This window comes from Pogoniulus pusillus, chromosome 10, assembly GCF_015220805.1.
Source record: "Pogoniulus pusillus isolate bPogPus1 chromosome 10, bPogPus1.pri, whole genome shotgun sequence".
In the NCBI taxonomy this organism is placed as follows: domain Eukaryota; kingdom Metazoa; phylum Chordata; class Aves; order Piciformes; family Lybiidae; genus Pogoniulus; species Pogoniulus pusillus.
In genome coordinates this window covers 23,172,657-23,196,362 of record NC_087273.1, presented here as the reverse complement: position 1 = coordinate 23,196,362, position 23,706 = coordinate 23,172,657, and the positions used below count along the sequence as shown (strand labels likewise).

Sequence of the window (23,706 nt, the reverse complement as noted above, 5' to 3'; positions counted from 1 at the left end):
TGGAGGTGATCACCAACTGGCCGGAAGGCACAGACTGTACCAAACCTCCAGAGGAGAAAATAACCTGTGCTGAAGAATCTCCTCCCTCTGGTGATCTCTGTGATCAGGAAAAGAACTATGCTTTGTTCACAGATGGTTCCTGTCGTCTTGTTGGGAACAAGCAAAGATGGAAGTCGGCAGTATGCAGTCCTACCAGGCGAGTTACCGAAGCGAGAGATGGAGAAGGAGAATCCAGTCAGTTCACTGAGGTAAAAGCTGTTCAACTTGCTCTTGATGTGGCTGAACGTGAAAATTGGCCTATCCTTTACCTCTACACCCACTCCTGGATGGTAGCCAGTGCTCTATATGGTTGGCTAAAAGACTGGAAAAAGAGTGGTAGACTGAGGAAAGGGAAGCCTATTTGGTGTGCTGATCTATGGCAGGACATTGATGCACAGCTGGAGAGAATTCCAGCGAAGGTGCGGCACATAGACGCACACATGCCTAAGAACAGAGCCACTGAGGAACACCAACACAACCAGCAGGCAGACCAAGCTGCTAAGATTTCTCAAGTTGATACCAACTCTGATCTTGACCTTGATTGGAAACACCGAGGTGAACTGTTCCTAGCTCGGTGGGCCTATGATTTTTCTGGACATCAAGGCAGAGATGTAACATACTGATGGGCACGCGATCGGTCAATTGACTTATCCATGGACGCTATCACCCAAGTCATCCATGCCTGGCAAATTCACTACATCACTTTACCTCAATCTCATTCTGGCAAGCAGTATGTGCTAACGATGGTAGAGGCCAGCACCGGATGGCTGGAAACCTATCCAGTTCCACATGCTACTGCATGTAACAGCATTCTTGGCTTGGAGAGACACATCATGGGGAGACATGGAACTCCAGAGAAAATTGAGTCAGACGATGGCACTCCTTTCAAGAACAATCTTGGGAAAGACTGGGCCAAAGAGCACAGTACTGAGTGGATCTACCACCTACCCTACTATGCACCAGCTTCAGGGAAGACTGAATGCTACAAAGGTTTGGTGAAAACCACCCTAAAAGCCATGGGGGGTGGAACTCTGAAAAACTGGGACAAACATTTAGCACAAGCTACCTGGTTGGTAAATAGTAGGGGTTCAGTAAAAAGAGCAGAACCCGTACAATCACACTTGGTCCAAACAGTATACAGTGATAAAGTTCCTGTTGTATGTGAAAAGGATCTGTTAGGGAAAACTGTTTGGGTATTTTCTTCTTCGGGCGTGGGGAAACCTGTCCGAGGGGTGGTGTCTGCTGAAGGTCCTGGTCACACCTACTGGGTAATGCAGGAGAATGGTGAAATCCACAGGAAAATCTAACTTCAGCTGAGAGAGTTTAAATTTAGAGTGAATAACACAAGCTGTTAGGAGTTTTCTAGGTATTATCAGCATCTAATAAAAAACTATCTATGAATCTACAGTATGTGAGCATGAACCCAATGTCACCTGGGCATACCTGTTATCCTCTCATCTGTGAGGAGACAAACAGTTTGTTGTTTTCTGAGCTTTTGAATCACCTACCTCTGAGATAGCTGGAATGAAGTGTGAACTGAACTTGTAATATTCATTGTTATAAATATTGTTTTAGATCAAATAGTTCTCAGCAATACTCTGAGCGAAACAGGGGTGGACTGTGCTACTTTGAGCCTAGCTAGTATGTTTTGCTGAGAACAACTAGATTACAGGCTGTGAGAAGAAAACATTGGTGATGTCTACTTCACTGATAGGCTTGTTGAGATGCATAAGAACCAGAACACAAACATAGATAACTCAGTCACTTTCTGGGCTTTGGGCTGCACTTCTCCTCTCTCTCTATTCTAACTTGCCATCTGTGTGACTATTCCACCTGTTTCTGAGCCCCCCTGGCTGCAACCTCCAATCTTTCTTGAGCACAAGGCAACATCTGGGGTAGAGAGGGGTGGGAGAAGGCATTTCGCCAGCTTTTTTGCCCTTCTCTGGACACATTCCAGCACCTCAACCTCTGTCTTGAATTGAGGGGCCCAGAACTGGACACAGTACTCAAGATGTGGCCTGAGCAGTGTTGAGTACAGGGGAAGAATAACCTCTCTTGCCCTACTGGCCACACTGTTCCTGATACAGGCCAGGATGCCACTGGCTGTCTTGGCCACCTGGGCACACTGCTGGCTCATCTTCAGCCTACTTTCTACCAGTACCCCTTGGTCCCTTTTTGCCTGGCTGCTCTCCAGCCACTCTGTCCCCAGCCTGTGATGTTGCTTGGGGTTGTTGTGGCCAAAGTGTAGAACCCTACACTTGGCCTTGTTAAATCTCACCCCATTGGCCTCTGCCCACACATCCAGCCTGTCCAGGTCCCTCTGCAGGGCTCTCCTACCTTCCAACAGATCAACACCTGCTCCTAGCTTGGTGTCCTCTGCAAACTTACTGATGCTGGACTCAATCCCCTCGTCCAGGTCATCAAGAAAGATATTGAACAGGACTGGGTCCAGCACTGATCCTTGGGGAACACCACTAGTGACTGGCTGCCAACTGGATGTGGCACCATTCACCACCACTCTCTGGACCTGGCCTTCCAGTCAGTTCTTGACCCAGCACAGACTGAATCTGTCCAAACCATGGGCTGCCAGCTTGGCTAGGAGCTTCTTGTGGCAGACAGTGTCAAAGGCTTTGCTGAAGTCCAGGTAGACCACATCCACAGCCTTCCCCACATTCACCAGGCAGGTAACCTGATCATAAAAGGAGCTCGGGTTGGTGAGACAGGACCTGCCCTTCCTAAACCCATGCTGGCTGGGCCTGATCCCTTGGCCATCTTGCAGGTGCTTTGTGATGGCACTCAAGATGATCCATGCTTCTGGAATCTCCTCCTACCTTTGACCTCCACATCAGGCAACTTGTCTAAGGCTTATTTTCTCTAAGAGTGTGCTATTTTGAAGATAGCTGGAATATTTTGGTGAGAAGACTTAGATTATAGGCTGTGAAAAGGAAACAATGGTGATGTCCACTTCACTCATAGGCTTGCTGAGATGTATAAAAACAAGAACATAAATATAGATAACAGAGTTGTTCTCTGGTTCTGGCTGCTAGCCCTTCTCTCCCTAACCTACTGTCTAACTAATCCCTCTGCTTCCTAACCCCCCTGGCTGATTTTCCAAACTCACCTTGTATGTAAGGCAAAGTCTGGCATAAGGTAGAGAGGTAGAAAGGAGGTGTAAGAGTGGTTGTGAGCCCCTCCTGAGGACTCTGGTCTCTGGGAGGGATGTTGTGTTTCTGTATTACTTTTTTAAATTGTATATTTCTGTCTATAGCTGTATATATTGTAAATATCTGCTTGTATATTGTGTTAAGCTGTAAATATAAAGCTTCATTCTCATTTTCAGTTCAGCTGAGTCTAGTTTGGATGATTTCATGAAAGCAGAGGTTGGGGGGTGGATAACACCCAAACCATCACAAAAGTGAAATATCATTCATAGTAAATTGATGTGACAGCTACAGATGAACCACACAATGTAAAAAGCAAAACTCAAGGAATCATCAGTAGAAGCATGAACAATACAGGAAAACAACAAGCTTGGCACACAATCTGAATGACTGGTATGCAATACAACTGGAGGTGTGTGACAATCAGGGAAAGAATGGAAGAACATGTTGTGAGAGATGATTTTATTTACAGAGATGAAACTCTTGTGAAATTTTTTTTTTTTTTTTCTTCTGTGAAAAATAAAGGCGGGTGATTTTTCTGTTTGTTTCAAGAAAGAATGAGCTCGACTTTCCTCCTATTTTCCACTTAAAAGTCAAAGTTTGCTTACCTTAGTGAATTACAATGACAAGGCAATTCATGAAAACAGGACAGCATGAAAACCAGGAAACAAAAGTTGGTAATAAAGGAATTTGTTGTTGTTGCTGCTGCTGTTGTTAGACACATTTTTTTTTGTTTCTTAAAGAAACTCAGCAAATCTAATGACTGACAATTTGAAGAAGATATATTTTTTGTTCACTCTTTTGTCTCTCAGCTTAAAGTGTGAGACTTCACAATATTTTCAGTTTTTTTAGTAAAATATTCCCCTGAAAAAAAAGTATTCAGAACAGATGTTTCTAAAATTTCTTACTTTTAAACAGCAGAGGAAAAAGCCAACACTTCTAAGAACCCTTTCACTCTATCTTATTTGCTGCAAGAGGACAAAGAAAGGGAAAAGTTTGAATGGTTAAAAATCACCTGATGGTCTCCCAGTATTGACTGAGCCTTTACAGAAAGAGTAAATGCTTTTTTTTTCTGCTATCTTCAAAATGGGTTTCCAGAAACATTGTCAGAAGACCAATTTCCTCTGACTTCTGGCCTTTCAAATAACACAGATTCAGCAGAACTAAATTGTCAATATCTTAATATTCTGGAAAAAAATAATTACAGCAGATTGTTTTAAAATAAGTAAAATGCGAGTATAAGAAACTGACCAAATATATCCTGTTCATAACTAACTCATTTATAACATTGCAAGAGCTAATATTTGAAAACACAGAAAAGTTGCTTGAAGCTCTTAAGGTGAGGGCAGGGATGCTATCCAGAGGGACCTGGATAGACTGGAGAGGTGGGCCCAAGCCATCCTCATGAAATCCAACAAGGCCAAGTGTAAGGTGGATCAGCACAATTACAAGCACAAATCCAAGCTGGTTTGTGAATGGCTGAGACCTGGGGGTATGGATTGAAGAAAAGCTCAACAAGAGCTAGCAGTGTGAGTGCAGCCCAGGCAGCAACCGTGTGCTGGGCTGCAGTAAGAACAGTGTGGCCAGCAGGACAAGAGAGGAGATTCTGCCCCTTTACTCTGCTTTCCTGAGACACCACCTGGAGTACTGTGTGCACTTCTGGAGTCCCAAACACAAGAAGGACATGGAACTGTTGGAGCAAGCCTAGAAGAGGCCACCAAAATGCTCAGAGGGCTGGAGTAGCTCTGCTATGAGGACAGGATATGAGACTTGGGGCACTGCAGCCTGGAGAAGAGAAGGCTTCGAGGAGACCTTGTAGTGGCCTGCCAGTGTCTGAAGGGGGCTACAGGAGGGCTGGGGAAGGACTATCTACAAGATCTTGTAATGACAAGATGAGGAGTAATGGGTTTAAACTGGAAGAGGAGAGGTTCAAACTAGATGTTAAAAACAAATTCTTTCGAGTGAGGGTGGTGAGACACTGGCACAGGTTGCCCAGTGAGGTTGTGGCTGCTCCCTCCCTGGAGGTGTTCAAGACCAGGTTGGATGAGGCCTTGAGTGACCTGTTGTAGTGGGAGGTCTCCCTGTCTATGGTGAGGGATTGGATCTAGATGATCTTTGAGGTCACTTCAAATCTAAACCGTTCTATGATTGTATGTCCAGTAACCCAAAGAAACATCTGAAGCCTTCCTTTCTTTCACTGCTTGTCCCAGAAAGTGGTGTCAGCGAACATGGCCATATAAGATCATTGTGCATCACAAAGGTATACCTTACTTCTACTCTACATAACAAAATTTTGCCATGTTGTCAGATATCTTAAAGAAAGAAGCAATATTTCTTAGCCACCTCCAAAAAGTTTAGATGTTCTTTCTTGTGGTCCCTAAATTAAGTTTTTATGCTTACCATTCTCTAATGTGAATACAATGTTTGCCTTATGATGGTGGTTACTATCAGGCCAAGGAAAACACTTGCCTTTAGCTTTATTTGTTCTTATAATGCTGGAAAAGTGTGTCAATTTTCCCAGACATGGTTACAATGTTTTCTTTCACGAATTTATCTTAGAAAAGGCCTTCTGAAAAAGTTAAGAGGTAATTCCTTAAAACCATTATGTGGAGCATGATAACAGCTCTCAGCTTACAGAAAGTTGGTGTAGGATTTGGCACAGATGTAAACAATTCAGGACTATGTTTACCTCTGAGTTTCATAGATCATCCATATAAAGGCTGATTATTTAGCTCTAAGTACAGATTTGTATGCCCAAGTGCACACTGAAATAAATCTGAATAATCATTGATACACTTCAATTACTGAATTGTTGTTGATTTAACTGAGAACCAATCAAACCAGACAAAGTTAATTAGATATTTAGTCTTTGCTTGCTCAGAATGTTGCCACCACCCACTGCCACCACCACAAGACAGTATGAATACTAAGCAAATTTGGTTTATGGCCATTCCCATGGAAGAACACCATGTTACGTATTAAGGCAGCCTCTTAACTCTGAAACATGTAGTATCACCTCACCCAAACCACATGGAAGGAAAACAATTCTCACATCAAAGTTTCAGTCTTGGAAGATGTAATAATGGAAAGGGAAAGGAATTACTGGCTTTCTGGATTCACTGTGGCACTGCACCCAGCTTCACAGTGAGTGACTGAAGATCAGTTGCCAGGCCTTAGGAAAAAAAAAACTTATTCAATAAAAATGGACATATTTTAATAGGCCTGGACAATATCTTTGCATTTTTGTATTTTAGCTGAATAGCTGGAAATATGAAAAGTAATTCTACATTTTTGCTCTCTTTTACTACCTTTTTCTCTGATAAAAGGAAGAGACAGAAAAAGGGAAAGAGAAGTGAACAAATGCGATCATCACTATTTCTAATTAAAAAAATGCAGAATTTTAAGGATCTGTAGGTTAAAAAAAAACCCACCAAACACATGGGAATTCACAGCAAATTCAGTTTACCACTTTATTAACTACTCACAACTAAGAGTGAAAAATTCATCATGCAGTTCCATACTAATAATACACAGTGACTGTAAGTAAACTCAAAGCTTGCCTGTAGCACCCCATGTGGAAAAAATGACCAGCAATTTGTGTCTGAAATGCCAAGCTACCAGCATTATTTTTGCCTGCAGGTTATTCTTCCATAGCAAGCTATGGTAGTTTAATCCATGAACTCAGGCCTTCCCGACTACATATCCATAACCTTTAAAAATCTCTTCGCCCTAAAAGTAGTTTTCTTTAAAGCCTCTGCTTCAACAGAAAGGAAGATGTGTTGGGACTGAAATGCCTATAATCATTAAAATCATAGCTTTTATTCCTACCAGCTTACTACAGATGACATAGATTACGTATAGGATGTTGTCCTGGAGTCCTGTATACCCCTAAATTCCTCTCCCTCTGTGGCTTGAATGGGAGAGGAAAAGCCACCTGTTTCCTCCACCCTCCCCCACCTTGCCCTGCAGGTGTGAAGGGGGTGAGCAAGGGGTCCTTCCGGCAAGAGAGGTGCCTGTGCAGTGCCCGCGATGGAATCGGACTGGGGATTGGCTGTGGCCTTCGTGCCTGAGGAAGTGGTAACTCTACTCTTTGTCTAGAGAGGTTATAAATATTGGGGGACTTCCCGCCTTTGGGGTTCCTGCCTTGGAGTTTGTTCCTGCCTGAGCGTTCATGCCTGCCTGAGACTTTCCTCTCCTCTGGCCTGGATACAGAAAGAGCTGCTCCAAAGGATTGCTACAGCCATTAAGGTCCTTTGTGCAGACCTGAGCACCTCTAACGACCCTCCTGTGGCTTCTGAAAGAGAGTGAGAGGGACAGGCCGCAGGACAAAGTCAGCCTGACCATGAGTTATTTTGGCTCAGCTTTATTATTAAGTGGGACATGCTATTAATTAATAGCTAAAACCTTTTCCAACTTCTGACTTCCGAAATAGTCAGATTATCTATGGCATCCTGTAGATCTTCTCAAACGAGCTGAATCTGGTAATTAAAACTAAATTAATTTCTGTATATAGTTTTGGGGGCTGGCTTTTGGAAAAGTAAAATAACTCTATTTTTGTATAAAATTCCTGACTTGGCCACATTAATTCCCTGCCTCCACAACAGTACGGCACAGCGAAAGCAGAGTAGTTCAATCGTAGAATTTCTACATGAAAAAGGATGCCTAATCACAGGACTTGATTTAATTTGGGCTCAGCAAAATTGTAAAAATCCAGAGAAAATCCTGGAGAAATTAGCTGAGAGCTCAGACCCTGTGATTACCAAGTCTGCAATGGAGTGGTACACTGTTGTTTTGGGGTCAGTGGTGACCCAGGCTCTGGCTGAATTTGAAAATTATGAGAAAAGAATTCAGGCCTTGGAAAAGGATTTATTAGAGGAAAAGGCAAGGAGCCAAAATACATGGTAGAACATGTCGGCACAGACAAAGAGCCTTGCCGAGGCATTGAGTAGCCAGGCAAAAGAAAGACTTGCAATGTCTTCAGATACCAGATCGTCAACGCCCCTCTCTGCATATGAACTGAGTGATTCATGGGAACCGGGGAGAAAAGCAGAGAATGTCCCAAGGGACAATTCGGGGGAAAGGAATTCTTCAAAGTCAGGCAGGAGAGACACTGCTACTGACTCAGAGAATTCTGCTGTATCTGCCTCTGTGCAGCGGAATGCTGCAAAGCCACACAGAAAGCCCAGCCCTGACAGGACTTTCCTGTAGCTAGCTGGGAAGAGAGCTCTGGTAAGGAGGGCACCATGGGGCAAAAACACGTGCTGCCTGTAATAAAGACTCAGACCTCGAAGGGCAGAAAACATGGTGCAAGTACCACCATTGTCAAAAAGCAGTATACAGATACACAGCTCAGCGATCTGCAGATCAATTATGCAAGAGAGCCAGGTGATTCCATAGCAGAGTACATCTACGGAGTCACTCGAGCCAGTGGGGATAAAGTCCTTCTAGACTCCAAGGAAGCAGCTGGAGACTGGAGGGCTGATGTGTTCCTGGCATGTGAACCCGAGGGGACGCACAGCCTCACTGCCCGGATAGCTTTCTGAGGAAGCAGTGTCCGTCCAGCCTACCGGGGAGAGCCGACGGAATTGAGAGTTACCAGCTCCTCTGAACTCATCGCTGCTCTCCACAGACTCACTTGTTTGCAGGCTATATATGATAAGGGAGAATATGATTGCCCCTTGAATGCTCCTGTGGACCCAGAGAGACTGCTCCCTGTTATGAGGGGTTTGCCAGCAAGCCTGCAAATCCGAACAATGAGGAATATAGAGAAAATTCAAAGGGTGATTGCAAAAAATGCAGAGGATGATGCCAAAGAACATGTAATGACTTGGGCTGAACTGTTAACTGACTTAAATGCCCACGGGCATTTCACAGCATTATCCAGACATTATGGGTAATAATCCAGATCCTGTATCAGAGAACAAAATAGTGTTAGAAATCACATTAGTCCAAGTGAATAATTTTGCTCCACTCAAGGTATTTACTGTTTGCTTTTAACTTGATTTAAGGGGCTGAAATTTCACCTCTAAGAGTGTGCTGATTGTAATGGTTAGAATAGAGAGGAACTTGAATTTAATAATTACTACTATTAGCTCCCAGTCAGTCACTCTGCATATATTAAAAAATAATAGTTCCTATCTCTTCATCTAAGATCAGAACTTCAATCTGCAAGCAATTTATCTTTTCAGTGTAACACTCTTTTGTCTGTTTTTTGTTTGCAGTTAGAGAAGACTAAAGTTAGTAGCAACTGCAACATCACACCCCAATCCCCCTGGGGGGGGGGGGGGGGGGGGGGGGAAGCAAACAACAAAACCCAGCTAAAGTAACTTTCTTTGATATTAGAATTCCTAGTGGAACTTTCCACCTTGTGGTAAGATTTTCTTTACATGGAAGAATGACTTGGAGATTTTCCAACATGCACTGGTCATTTCACCTGCATGAACAAAGTGGTATTTATTTATATAATTTCTTGCCACAGCATTTCAACATTTATTGTAGGAAAATTGACAACAGATAACCATGTCCCTGATGCAGAAAGAAATGCACTACATATAAACCATGGAAGGTTAAACAAATGTATATATGAATAATCCCCTGTGGTGGAATGTGGTAAATTTTACAACATGGAAATGTAACTCATTTACAATTCCATTAAATATTTTGGTAACAGCAATAAAATAAAACAGAACATGGTCTGCAGATGAAGCAACTTTAATACAGTAACCACTGTATAAAACATATTTATTTAGTTTAGTAGTAAACATTTTTATGCAAATACTTGCTAGAATTTCTTCCCTTTTAAGCTTTTCCCTGGGTTCCTCTGTATAGATAACACTACTAAAACAATAAACTGTATGAAGCATAGTTTTACGTGAAGGATGGAAGCCAGCTGGTACCACTGAGTACAGCCTTCCACTGAGAGTCCCATGCTGCTCTCCAATATAGTCCTGTAGCGGTGATCAGCACTGGGCAGCAATACAAACCCACTTAGAAAATGTGAAGGACCAACCGGACACCAGGCCAGGTTCGGTCCCTATCACTCACCACTCTGTAGATATCAAAGTTTTGAAAGGAATAGTTTCTTCCTCAGTAAAGGGTATCAGCTCTATATTATGTATATACACACTACTTAAAATGCACAAGCTCCTTTTGGAGGGTAAAAGTGGATGGCATGGAATGAGTGGGGGGAAATGAGTGCATCATACTCGCCAAGTTGGAGAGATGTGAATTTGACAGGTGGAGTGTTCAGTGGATAAGGAATTGTCTGGATGGTTGCATCCAGAGAGTAGTGTTCAACGTCTCAAAGCCTAGATGGAGAGCAGTGAAAAGTGGAGTTCCGCAGGTGTCTGTGGCAGGACCTGTATTGGTTAGTATTTTTATTAATGATAGACAGCAGTATTGAGAGCACCATCAGCATGTTTGCAGATGACACCAAGCTGAGTGGTGCTGTTGATACGACAGAGGGACAAGAGGTCATCCAGAGGAAACTGAACAGGCTGGAGAGCTGGGCCCAGGTGAACCTCATGAGGTTCAACAAGAGCAAGCGTGAGGTTCTGCACCTAGGCTTGAACAATCCTCACTGTCAATACAGACTAGGGGATAAGGTGATAGAAAGCAGCCCTGCAGAAAAGGACTTGGGGATGCTGATGGATGAGAAGCTGGACATGAGCAGATAGTGTGAGCTTGCAGCCCAGAAGGCAAATCACATCCTGGGCTGTGTTAAATGAAGCATGGCTCATAGATCCAGATAGGTGATTCTGCCACTTCGCTCTGCTCTGGTGAGACCTCACCTGGAGTACTGCATCCAGGTCTGGAACCCTCAGTACACGAAGGACATGGAGCAGGTCCAGAGGAGGTTCACAATGTCCTGGAGTCCTGTACCCCTAAATTCCTCTCCTGCCCGGACTTCGGGGGGAAAGGGGAAAAGCCGCCTGGTTTCCCCCCCCCTCGCCTGCCCTGCAGCCATGAAGGGGGCGGGGACTGCCCCGTGAAGGGGGCGACTGCCCCGTGAGTTCCCGCGCTGGAGCCAGGCTGGGATTGGCCGTGCGCTTTCGCGCCTAAAGTGTGGTAACTCTGCCCTTTGTCTAGCCAAGGTTATAAATATTGGGGGTCTTCCCGCCTTTGGGGTTCCCGCTTTGGATTTTGCCGGTGTTGGACGTATGTCTCTGCCTGAGTTCATTCACTCCCCTGTGCCTGGACTGCAGAGAGACCAAAGGACTTGCCTTGGTGTTAGGCACACCTTTGTCTGCCTAACGACCCTTAACGACCCTTAACGACTCCTGCAGCCGCTGGAGGAGGAAGACAGACCGCACGAGCCAGCCTGAGTGAGTTATTTGGCTTAGCTTAATTTAGTAAGAAACCGCTATTAATTAATAGCTGAGTCCTTTTCCAAAAACTGACTTCCAAATACATATAGTCAGATTATTAATGGTATCCTTGTAGAATTCTCAAGCAACTGAACCTGTTTATCAAACGAAATTAATCTTTGTATATATAGTTGTGGGGGCGGGTTTTTGTAAAAATAAAAAATATCTATTTTTGATAAATTTTCGACTCGGCCACGAATTATTACTGCCCTCCGCAACACACAAAAATGATCAGGGGGTTGGAGCACCTCTGCTATGAGGACAGTCTGATAAAGCTGGGTTTGTTCAGTCTGGAGAATAGGAGGCTCTGGGGAGACCTAATAGCAGCCTTCTAGTATCTGAAGAGGGCCTACAAGAAGGATGGAGAGAAACTGTTTACAAAGGCCTGCAGTGATAGGATGAGGGGAAATGGTTTCAAACTAGAGAAAAGCAGATTAGATTGGATGTTAGGAATAAGCTCTTTACCATGAGGGCAGTGGAACAGGTTGCCCAGGGAGGTAGCTGAGGCCCCATCCTGGAGAAATTCAAGGTGAGGCTTAACAAGGCTCTAGACAACCTGATCCATTTGAGGATGCCCCTACTTAGTGCAGTGAGGGATGGACCCTTTGGAGGTCCCTTCCAACCCAAAACATTCTATGTTCAAAAACTATTTCACATTTCCTTGGCTATTTGCCATGCCATTACATATATTTGCCACAAACTTGTAGTCATCCTTCTCTGACATTTTAGGCTGCTCACAGATGTTGTAGTTTATTTAGTATTCTACAACGATTTCTACAGTGCACATACACATCTCACAGTCGCAATATGAATGCTGAGGAAATATTATATTGCATTCCATAGACCAATATAAAATGAAGAACAAGTAAAAAAGTAAAGTAAAATAAAATAAACCAACATATTTTTTTAAAAAAGTATTCAGGCTGCAGTATTACTGTTCTAATCATAAAGTGAAACTGCTGAATGAAAAAAGCAGGTTGCAAAAGTAATAAAAACAGATGCAATCAATTACAGTATTTGGAGGGGCAAAAACTATTCTTAAAAATACTTAAATATATAGTTCTTAAAGTAATTTCTTCTTTTTGGTAACCAGATAATTTAAAATAATTGAATAGTGCTTGATTATGACTGTTTAGGAGAATATACCACCCTCAGCAAGGCTTTCCATTTGTTTCCAGCTTCTGCTCTTTTCAGAGTAAATTTTCAATATAGCGTATCTCCAAATCCAATTGTTATTCAGCAGTACCATTAATATAGCCAGTGACAAAACTAATTGGGAAAAAAGTGGGTAAATACATTAGGAGTAAATGGGAGAAGATGCATTTGTTATGCATGCTATGGGAGGTTGTCCTGTATACTCCTAAATTCCTCTCCCTCTGTGGTTTGAATGGGAGAGGAAAAAGGCACAAGAAGACCTGTCTCCGCCACCCCTGCCCTGCAGGCGTGAAGGGGGGAGAGCAAGGGGCCCTTCCGCCATGAGGGGTGCTCCGTGCAGTGCCCACGCTGGAATCGGGCTGTAATTGGCTGTGGTCTTCGTGCCTAGGAAGTAGTGCAGTGCCCGTGCCTGAGCGTATGTGATGGTTTAGGGGTTACCCCACCCCCCCACACTTTTGAATTTGCCCCAGCTAACTCAGACGGACCCTGGGAATATAGATGAAGCAATTTATTTACAGCTAGCAGAATTTACAAGCAGCTATTTACAATATATACAATTATATACAATTATATACAGAAATATACAAAGGATAAACAATACAAAAGCACAACTCCCCTCCCAGAAACCTGAGTCCCCAGGAGGGGCTCTCAAACCACCCCAACACCTCCCCCCGGCCCTCTCAACCTTACCCCAGTTCTCAGGAAGAAAAGAGGTGCAGCCAAGAGGTTAGGGAGCAAGGTTAGTGGGAGCAGGGTTAATGAGATGTGACTAGGTCTAAGGCAAAAGCAAGAGTGAGAGACAAAATGGAGAAAAAGTCTTTTCTTCTTCCCAGAGTTCTCAGCATAACTGTGAGAGAAGTTGACATCAATTGTTTTCATTTCACTGCCCGTTATCTAGTTCTTTTACCAAAACATTCTAGCTTGCTTCAAACTAGCACAATCCACCCCTGTCTACTTTGCTCAGAATATCGCTGAGAATTATCCAATCTAATCTAAACCAATATTTACACTAAAACAATATATACAAGTTCAGTTCACACTTCAATCAGATGTAGGTGATTCAAAAGCTCAGAACAGGGACTCCCAGGTGATGTTGGGTTCGTGCTCACGTACTGTAGATTCTATCGTAGATTCTCTCAGTGTTGGGCGCCAATGTTACCTAGAACAGAAAACTCCTAACAGCTTGAATTTAAACTCTCTCAGCTAAGGTTAAATTTCTCTGTGGAATACACTGGATTTCACCATTCTCCTGCATTACCCATTATGTGTGACCAGGACCTTCAGCAGAAACCACCCCTCGGACAGGTTTCCCTTCGCCCGAAGGAGAAAATACCCAAACAGTTTTCCCTAACAGATTCTTCTCACGTACAACAGGAACTTTATCACCGTCTACTGTTTGGACCAAATCTGATTGTGCAGGTCCTGCTCTGTTTACTGAACCCCTACTATTTACCAACCAAGTAGCTTGTGCTAAATGTTTGTCCCAGTTTTTCAGAGTTCCACCCCCCATGGCTTTTAGGGTGGTTTTCAGCAAACCGTTGTAGCGTTCAATCTTCTCTGAAGCTGGTGCATAGTAGGGTATGTGATAGATCCATTCAATACCATGCTCTTTGGCCCAGTTTTTCGCAAGATTGTTCTTGAAATGAGTACCATTGTCTGACTCGATTCTCTCTGGAGTTCCATGTCTCCACAAGATTTGTCTCTCCAAACCAACAATGGTGTTATGTGCAGTTGCATGTGGAACTGGATAGGTTTCCAACCATCCAGTGCTGGCTTCTACCATCGTCAGCACATACTGCTTGCCAGAACGAGATCGAGGTAAAGTGATGTAGTCAATCTGCCAGGCTTCACCATACTTGTACTTTGACCATCTCTCACCATACCATAAGGGCTTGATTTGCTTAGCCTGCTTAATAGCAGCACAAATGTCACAGTCATAGATGACTTGGGTGATAGCGTCCATGGACAAGTCAATTGACCTATCACGAGCCCATCGGTATGTTCCATCTCTGCCTTGATGTCCAGATGAGTCATGGGCCCACCGAGCTAAGAACAGCTGCAGATTCATCAGAAAGTTCAGGTCTAACAGACAATTTCAACTTATCATCCTCAATCTCTACAGATGCTATTCCAAAAGCCCATTTATGACCCTTAGGATCTTTGAAACAGCCTTGTCTCAAAAAGTCAATTCCCAGAATGCAAGGCGCATCAGGACCAGTTACAATAGTATGTGTCTTCCACTCTTTACCAGTTAAACTGATCTCAGCCTGTATCTTAGTTAACTCTTGAGATCCACCAGTGATTTCAAAAATAGAAATGGACTCTGTCCCCTTACAATTTGATGGCAATAAAGTACACTGAGCACCTGTGTCAACTAAAGCCCTGTATTTCCGAACTCTTGAACTGCCAGGCCACCTAATGAATACATTCCAATAGATTCGATTCTCTCCACTATCCCTTTCCTCCTCCTGGCTGGAGGCAGGGCACCCCTAATGCTGAACATGGCATGTGGGGTGTACACATTGATTGGTGTTGTTGTGAGAGGAACTGCAACTGTTGGAACAATTGCAGTTGCTCTCGGAAGCTGAAGAAGTGAGAGCTACTTTCCTGGCATTGCTGCCTCTGTTTCTGCCACTCTGCAGATCCCTGACTCTCTTTGAAAGAGCTGAAGTAGGTTTACCATCCCACTTGTTCATGTTCTCCCCGTATGTGTCACGCAGAAGTATCCACAGTGATGCACGTGATTGCTGCTGTCTGGGTGGAATTTGTCTCCTCTTGGGCTGGAATTGCCTTGCAGGAGGTGGGCGTCTGTTCCTGACTGCAGAAACATTCACCCATTCAGATGATGCAGGAACGGTATCCTTTACCAGATTGGTAATGTTTTTGAGATCCTCCTTCAGTTCTTTCATGCCATTTCTAATGCCATTCTCAATACTATCCTTCATCTCTGTAGTCATAGTCTTTATGGCACAGATTATACCAGAATGTGACAAGCTGTCCTCAATCTGCCTGAGCTGGTCAGTGAATTCACCAACAGTGAAAGATCTTCCAATATCACTCCTTGCTGATCACCAGAGGTCCCATCTCTTACATCCTCCTGCGAACCACTCTTTGTCTTAGCTTTTGCCTTAGCAGGTGCCAGAAAGGCCTGAGCAGCAACAGACTTGGATGTGTCTGCTGGAGGATTTGAATCTTTAGGAGTCTGACCTGGAGCATTTGAATTATTGGAGGTCTGACTTGGAGCATTTGTATTACTGGGGGTCTGACCTGGAGCTTGTGAGTTCAAATCTGCCTTGCTTTTAACAGGAGGATTTTGGTTCTGGTCTGCTGGCTGGGAGTTCGAATTGGCTGAGCTGGTGTCATTAGGATTTGGACTGACTGGGCTTGTGTTACTAACATTAGTGGGATTGTTTGCCTGTCCTCCTGGGATGCCTGCCAACCCTGAGGTGTTATCATTTTTGCTGGGAACATTCTGATTTTGGGTACCTGCCTGTCCTCCTGAGGCTCCTGCTAAACTCTGCCCGTTATCGTTATTGTTTATGTTATTGGCGGGAACATTGGCCGTGTTCCCAGCACTTGGAGAAGGAGGGGCAGAGGCTGGCAAGGGGGAAGCCGATAACTGTGTTCCCTTGTTTTGCTGTGAAAGAGACTGCTTCTGAGACATAGAATTTTTCCTAGCTCTTACAGAAACTGGTTTTGAATTTTTCACTAATAATGCCAAAATTAATATGAATATTAAAATCATAAGAGCCAGATTACTGCACACCAATCCCGCCACAATCTCTTTTCTGTAAAAATCCTTGCAGGGATTTGGCATTTCAGTTTGGGGGTGGATGACCCTCATGAGAGCAGTAGATAAAGCAGACTCTCGATTGATTGTAACATTATTGACAAAAACTCTTGTAATATCACTAGTAATATTCTCAGTGACACTGAAACCAGCATAACCAAGAACAAAATCACCCCAGCTCCAGAACATGTTTGAAAGCTTAACTTTAGCCTTCTTAAAAACTACATGAAGCAAGAAATAACCAATTTGATCTTTGATCCAGTTGTACACAAAAAACCAGAAAACAGGCCACACAGCAATCCCCACCAAGTACAATAGCTGCTTGATTACTTCATCTTAATTCCCAGAGCTAATTTTCCAATCACTCAAAAATATCTAGCCCCACTTTGGGAAAGCCAATTAAAAATGTGATGGTTTAGGGGTTACCCCACCCCCCCACACTTTTGAATTTGCCCCAGCTAACTCAGACGGACCCTGGGAATATAGATGAAGCAATTTATTTACAGCTAGCAGAATTTACAAGCAGCTATTTACAATATATACAATTATATACAATTATATACAGAAATATACAAAGGATAAACAATACAAAAGCACAACTCCCCTCCCAGAAACCTGAGTCCCCAGGAGGGGCTCTCAAACCACTCCAACACCTCCCCCTGGCCCTCTCAACCTTACCCCAGTTCTCAGGAAGAAAAGAGGTGCAGCCAAGAGGTTAGGGAGCAAGGTTAGTGGGAGCAGGGTTAATGAGATGTGACTAGGTCTAAGGCAAAAGCAAGAGTGAGAGACAAAATGGAGAAAAAGTCTTTCTTCTTCCCAGAGTTCTCAGCGAGACTGTGAGAGAAGTTGACATCAATTGTTTTCATTTCACTGCCCGTTATCTAGTTCTTTTACCAAAACATTCTAGCTTGCTTCAAACTAGCACAGCGTACGTGCCTGCCTGAGACTTCTCCCCCCTACCTCGCCTGGCCTGGATAGATTCTACAGAAAGACCCCAGTGCTCCAAAAGACTGCTTCACCCATTAACATCCTTTTGTGCACCTGAATACCTCTTAACGACCCTCTTAACAATGGCATCAGAAGAGAGAGCCAGAGCTCAGGCTGCTGGACCAAGTACATGTGACCGTGAGTTATTCTGGCTCCGCTTTATTATTAGGTGGGAAACACTATTCATTTAATAGCTAAAACCTTTTCCAACTTCTGACTTCCAAAATAGTCAAATTATCTATGGCATCCTGTAGATTTTCTCAAATGAACTGAATATGGTAATTAAAACTAAATTAATTTCTGTATATAGTTTTGGGGGCAGGTTTTCAGGAAGATAAAATAACTCTATTTTTATATAAATCCCTGACTTGGCCACATTAATTCCCTGCCTCCACAACAGAGGTAGGACCATACACCAGGGAGGATCTTACATAGCCAGCTCACTTAAATGCATAGTAGTGGCTAATGGACACAGAACGGGATTAAATCCATATGACAATGGCAATGAAAATGGAAAAGGGGTAATAAAAGAAAAAATCAAAAAGATGAACAGTCATCTCCTCTCAAACAGTTCTAAACCTCAGTCTGTCTTTTGATGAAGTAGACTGATTTGGTAGGAGTATCACTGCGCTCATTACTGGCATCTGACATATTTACAATACACTATATAACCCTATAATGTGCTTTTGGAAAAAGTGACAACTGGAAATGCCCCCAGAAACATCCATTAAGGGAAGGACTGCTACTAGTGCCTAGTGTACAGAATAGAGCTCAGTTCTTAGTCTGTTTAAAAGGCAATGGTCAGGCATCTTCCTCCCACAGCTGATCTTCCCTCTCCATTCCTTCTTTCAACAACAAGTGCTTGAGATAGACTCACATCTTAAAAAGCTGCTGCCAAACAAAAAGAAACATTAACAGAACTCTCTGCATGGCACTTTTGTGGTCACTTAAGTGCTCATTGCGGTTTGATACTCCAATATTTTCCAATATATCTAATGTTAAATGAGATGATTCCTCTGCCTGGATATACATGTGTCATGGTTTTTAAAGAGAGCTGACAGACATGAAGCTCTTGGATTAAAAACACAGAATTATATTTGGAGAAATACAGAAAAGAAATTACAGAAGCAGATACAACAGTTATGGTGAACCCCCTTGAATTTTCCCCCAGCCCAAAACTGCATCTATAATCCCCACTGCTCCAATCCTCCCTTCCCAATGCCTCCACCATCCACAGGCCTAAATACAAGCCTCTGGAGGCCCCAGAACAAGCCTATTGCTTACATGTTTGTCCATGTAGTGGAGGGTTGCAGAGCCCTCTTGCAAAACCCTCATTTGGACAGAATTATGGCTCCAAGACCATCCATCAAAGAGTCAAAACATTGCTTTCATCTGCTTGCTTGACGATAGTTGCTGTCCCAGCAGCCGTTACAGCCTCTGGGAAGAGTTCTCCCCCAGAGGGGCAGAAACTGTAAATACAGGCTATTGTTTTGGAAAAAAGGCCTTGGGTTCTCAGGCATTGTGAGCACCCTACGCACACCTGTTGGGGGCTGACCCCTGGGTGGTTCCACAGGTTGTTTTTGGTAAAAATTAGTCAATGTGTGAATTAATTATAACTTTGAACCAATCTGTATTATTCACGTATATTCGTCCGAGTTTGGATGGATACACCTCTTCTGGACACTACAAAAATGCTGTATTTGCCTCAATTGAGCACCTTTTTGCTTGTTGCCCTGCCTTGCTAGCACCCTTTTGGGGTACACTCTCACTCTCCTTCTGACTGGTACCCTTGCTCGCACACACACACACACACACACACACGCACGGCACGGCACAGCTCGACATTCGCTCGGCGTTCGCTCGGCATTCGCAGCAACCAAGCTACAACCAGCTCGAGATGGCACAGTTACAGACAGCGCTACGATCCCTACCAACCTTCGGAAGCCAGCGTCTAGCTTGGCCCAGACCTGCGGAAGCTCAGACAACGCTCTCTGATCCACGATATTTAGAACTTTTCTGAACTGAACCCGGACAGTGAGTAACTGACAAAACTTGGTCTAAAGACTGAATAATCTCTCAAGCTTCCAGTGAGCTCTCTCAAATCACAGACTCTCTTCATTTTAGTCATTCTGTATTTTAATTCGCAACCGTAGACAAAGAACTTACGTAGGACAGTTATAAATAAATTTGGGGAAGGGGATTTCCAGTGTTTATAATAATAAATCTTATAAATTCTTTCAAATTTGGCCTCGCATCTCATTCCCCAAAACCCAAACAAACTTTTCCCTCCGCAACAGTCCAATAAAGTGGCTCCCACTTGACACAGGGCAGGAGGGAGAGGAAAGGAGAATAAGCTGGCCTTGCTCAGAGTTTATAAAGAGATAGCAGAATTATAGGATTGAATAACATTTTTCTAGTCCCCAGAAGATTTTTTTAACTCTATAGTTCTCAGTCTGGGACAACATGACTACTATTAAGCTTAGAAGTCTAGGAAATGCAGAAATACTGGTAGGACTGAGATGGTTCAAATTTCTCCTCTTCTCCTCTTCGGTCAAAAAGTTGATTTTTCCATTTTCTTACAAATCATCATCTGCCAGAATGGGGTTGCAGTGCATGGAATTTACAGGATAATTTCCAAAGTGATTTCAAAACACAGGGAAGTGTAAGTGCACTTGTAGTATATTCCAAATTAGCACAAGAGCTACTGTTTACAACAGCACTCATGACTGGAAGTGCCTGAAATTTTGGTTCCATAGCACAGTAAAGTATTTGAGTGCTGTCCACAAGCAATTAGGTCTGGAATGAACTGAAATCCTACTGCTCCACTTAAGGAAAGCTTGGAGGCACAACATTTATGACTTCACATTTTCACAACATCACTTTGAAATCCCACAATCTTGGACTATTTTTAAAAGTCGTGACTTAATGGTATAAAAAGAAGCAGGCGTTAAATGCAGTATTCAAAGAGGGGACATAAACAGGAGGTAACTCTGCTGGAATGAAGAGGCCCACTGCTATGTCAAAGTATGAAGAGCTCTCTTTTTAGCCAAAAAGTTATGCTGAGTTCCCTGCTGCTCCCATTTAACTAATCCCCTCTCCTGACAGATAGACAGCAAGAGCTTCTTTTTTTAATTTAGCTGTCAAAAAACCTGATAGGTGATTTCCATTAAAGGCTTGACATGGCAACTGGGCAAGGGACCACCTTATGAAAGAAAAACAATGCAGCCTCGTGGTCCTTCTGTTCCCCTACAACTAGGAGCCTGTCTATCCTGCTAAGATCCACGTATGTCCCAAAAAGCCCTTATTGCTCACATAAGACCTACACAGTGAAAGTGGTAAAACAAGATCAAAATTAAATATTACTTGCAGCCAAGACTTTGATTCACATCTGCCTATACCAAAGAAGCAGTGTGAAATTTCACCTATCACTAAGGTGATGGCATGTTTGCTGGACTGGAATTTCCATTTGGTGTAGAGGTTTGCAATGACTGACACAGAAAAATGCAATCACTAGTTAGAAAATAAGCACGAGAAATCCCAAACTTCAAGGAATGACTAGAGAAGATCTCAGATAAATGTGGCAGCACATCTAAATGACAGAAGCACCAGGAACCTGGTGCTGACTGATGGTTAACTGATAGAAAATTGCTATTTCCAAACACTTTGGGAATTAGGAAAGCTCACATTTTGAGAGGGTTTTTGCACAAAGAGCAGTAGGCTATACAAAGCGTTGTCTCTTGACCTGGAGCTGTGCTACCAGCCTAGGTACAGAAATGCATGGCTACCTCCACTGATACAACTGGACTCAGAGATGTACTGGGATAATCTATAGCTTCTATAAATACACTAACTACTTTGTTCTTCCATGCTGTCCTGACCAGTATATTTTACTGATGAATCTTTCTTTTTTCACCCTCTAGTAAGCTCTCAGTTTAGCACACCGAGAAACGTGGCCTTGATTTTACTTTGATCTAAAAAGGTAAGCACTTCCATCTCATTCTCATCCAGAGAAACAGCGTTAACTTTCCACAGCTGAAAATCACACTTATTACGCTGCTACCACACCCACCATATTCTGGGACCTTCTGCCAAAATGCAACTCTCACTTACAAGACCAGAACATAAATACTTCCATTCTTTAATTTTCATAACATACTTTAATTTTATTTTTCCCCCCATAGATACAGTTCCATGGTCCATTAAGGAAGCAAAGTTTGACCCACCACACTTCAAACCAGAATCACGTAGGCTAGGTTAATGAGTAGCCTACTCAGCCACTCTACAGCAGCAGAGACATGCAGAAAAAGACACTTCTCAATTTGCTATATTTGGGGAGGTTCTTCAGGAGGCTGTCAGCTGCTCCCTCTTTGAGGGATAATGCCAGCAGACTGACTTCTATAACAAGGTCTGGTGCAGCTACACTTTTACTTAAATGAACTTTTAAGTAACAGAAGAATTTGTACAAAGCAGCACAAAATCCACAAATGAAGAAATTGGAGCTATGACCCTGAACCAAGCTCTGTGGTTTTGTCATGATATCTATTTAAAACTAGTATCTACACCACCAAAATCTATAGCACAGATGTGTACTTGGGTCTTCAAAGAAATCAAGCTCTTCCTTACAGGTAAAGCTGATCAACAGGAAGTGATTTTTTGCACCTGTGAGTAAATTTAAAATATTTAAAATAAATTTCAAACTTCCTAGATTATAAGTGTAATCTTATTTTATACAGGAATGAATTCCAAAGAGAGAGTAAATAAGGGACACCAGTCTTCCTTGCTGAAGACATACCAGAAGATCTGAAAAAAATCCTAAACATGGTAAGGACTTGCATGATTTACTCAGCAATAAACATTATTATTATTATTATTATTATTATTATTATTATTATTATTATTACTAAAATTATGATACAAGAAAAATCCTGCCCAGCAGGCAAGATTTTCAATCACCTTTCAGTTTATATACCACTGTAATTGTAGAAACTAATGAATTGCTCTTGAGCTGTGTTAGTATGATTGATCTCAGCATAAGGTGCTTGTAAAATGAAGATATCTCTATTTAAAAATAAAAGAAAATAGTAGTTTGAATGTTTACAAGGCCACAAACAAAACATCCTTGTATTTCAAACAGTATACAATAAATACTTTAGTGGGTCAGAGCATTTTAAATGTAAAATGGTGATGTGCTCACTAATGAACACAAGGAATGATAGATCACAGACTTACAGCCTGGCTGAGATTGGAAGGGACTTCAGGAGGGTCATCTGATCCAAGCCCCTGCTTAAGTATGGCCACCTTGAGCAGACTGCCCCAAACTAATACAGATGGCTCTTAAAGATCTTTGTTAAAAGCTTACTTGATGTTACACTGTTTTATTCTTTAACACATGTATAGCATTTCAATAACTGACACAAAAGAGGAAAATTATCTCTGAACCTCCTAAAGAAGTACTTTCTTATTGTAATTAACATTGCATTTGGGCAGATACCCTAAATTATACCTGTAAGTTTGTATTAGAATCTGAAAAAAAAAATTAATGTGTGACAAATATGAGTGACAAAGCTTATCCAACAAACAATTTGGATATTACTGCTCAATTTTAAACCAAATTTCAGATGAGAAAATTGACTATTTTAAGGAGTTTGCTAATCTAGCCAAGAAACTTACCAAAAAAAAAAAAAAAAAAAACCCTCAACCACCACCAACAACAACAAAAAAACCCACCTAGGAAGTTAGTTGAAGAGAAAGTTTCAACACTTTCTCATTTTAATAATCAATATTTAAATGGACCTTGAAGTCCACTGCAGAAGAAGACATCATTTAAAATTAAAAAGCAAACAAATAAACAAAAAGAACAAAACCAAATTTGTGTGGGGCAGGACTTCACAGTATAACTACAGATTAACTTTCTTGTCTGATAGTTACTTTAATACTTACTGCTTAATACACAAGATGATGTATTTTTAAACATTGTTTTTTTTTCCTGTAATCTAAACATAAAATCAGTCTGGCCATTATAGAAAAGTTTCTAATTGATATCGCACTTCATGAGATGCATCACTGATATTCATATTTTCTGTACTGTATTTCATTAAATGGTCCACTTCAGCACCAGAGTAAAATTACAGTTACTAAAATGTCTTTCTGCACAGAATGTGCATGTTATAAAAGACAAAATTTTAAGGAGCTAGGGCTGAGATAATGC

General features: G+C 42.3%; 1 protein-coding gene across 6 annotated transcripts in view; it reads right to left on the bottom strand.

Annotated features, from left to right (window-relative positions):
• LOC135178791 (poly(rC)-binding protein 3-like) overlaps nucleotides 1–23,706 on the bottom strand; it is a 714,994-nt gene that overhangs the window by 616,571 nt on the left and 74,717 nt on the right. The window lies entirely within an intron of this gene.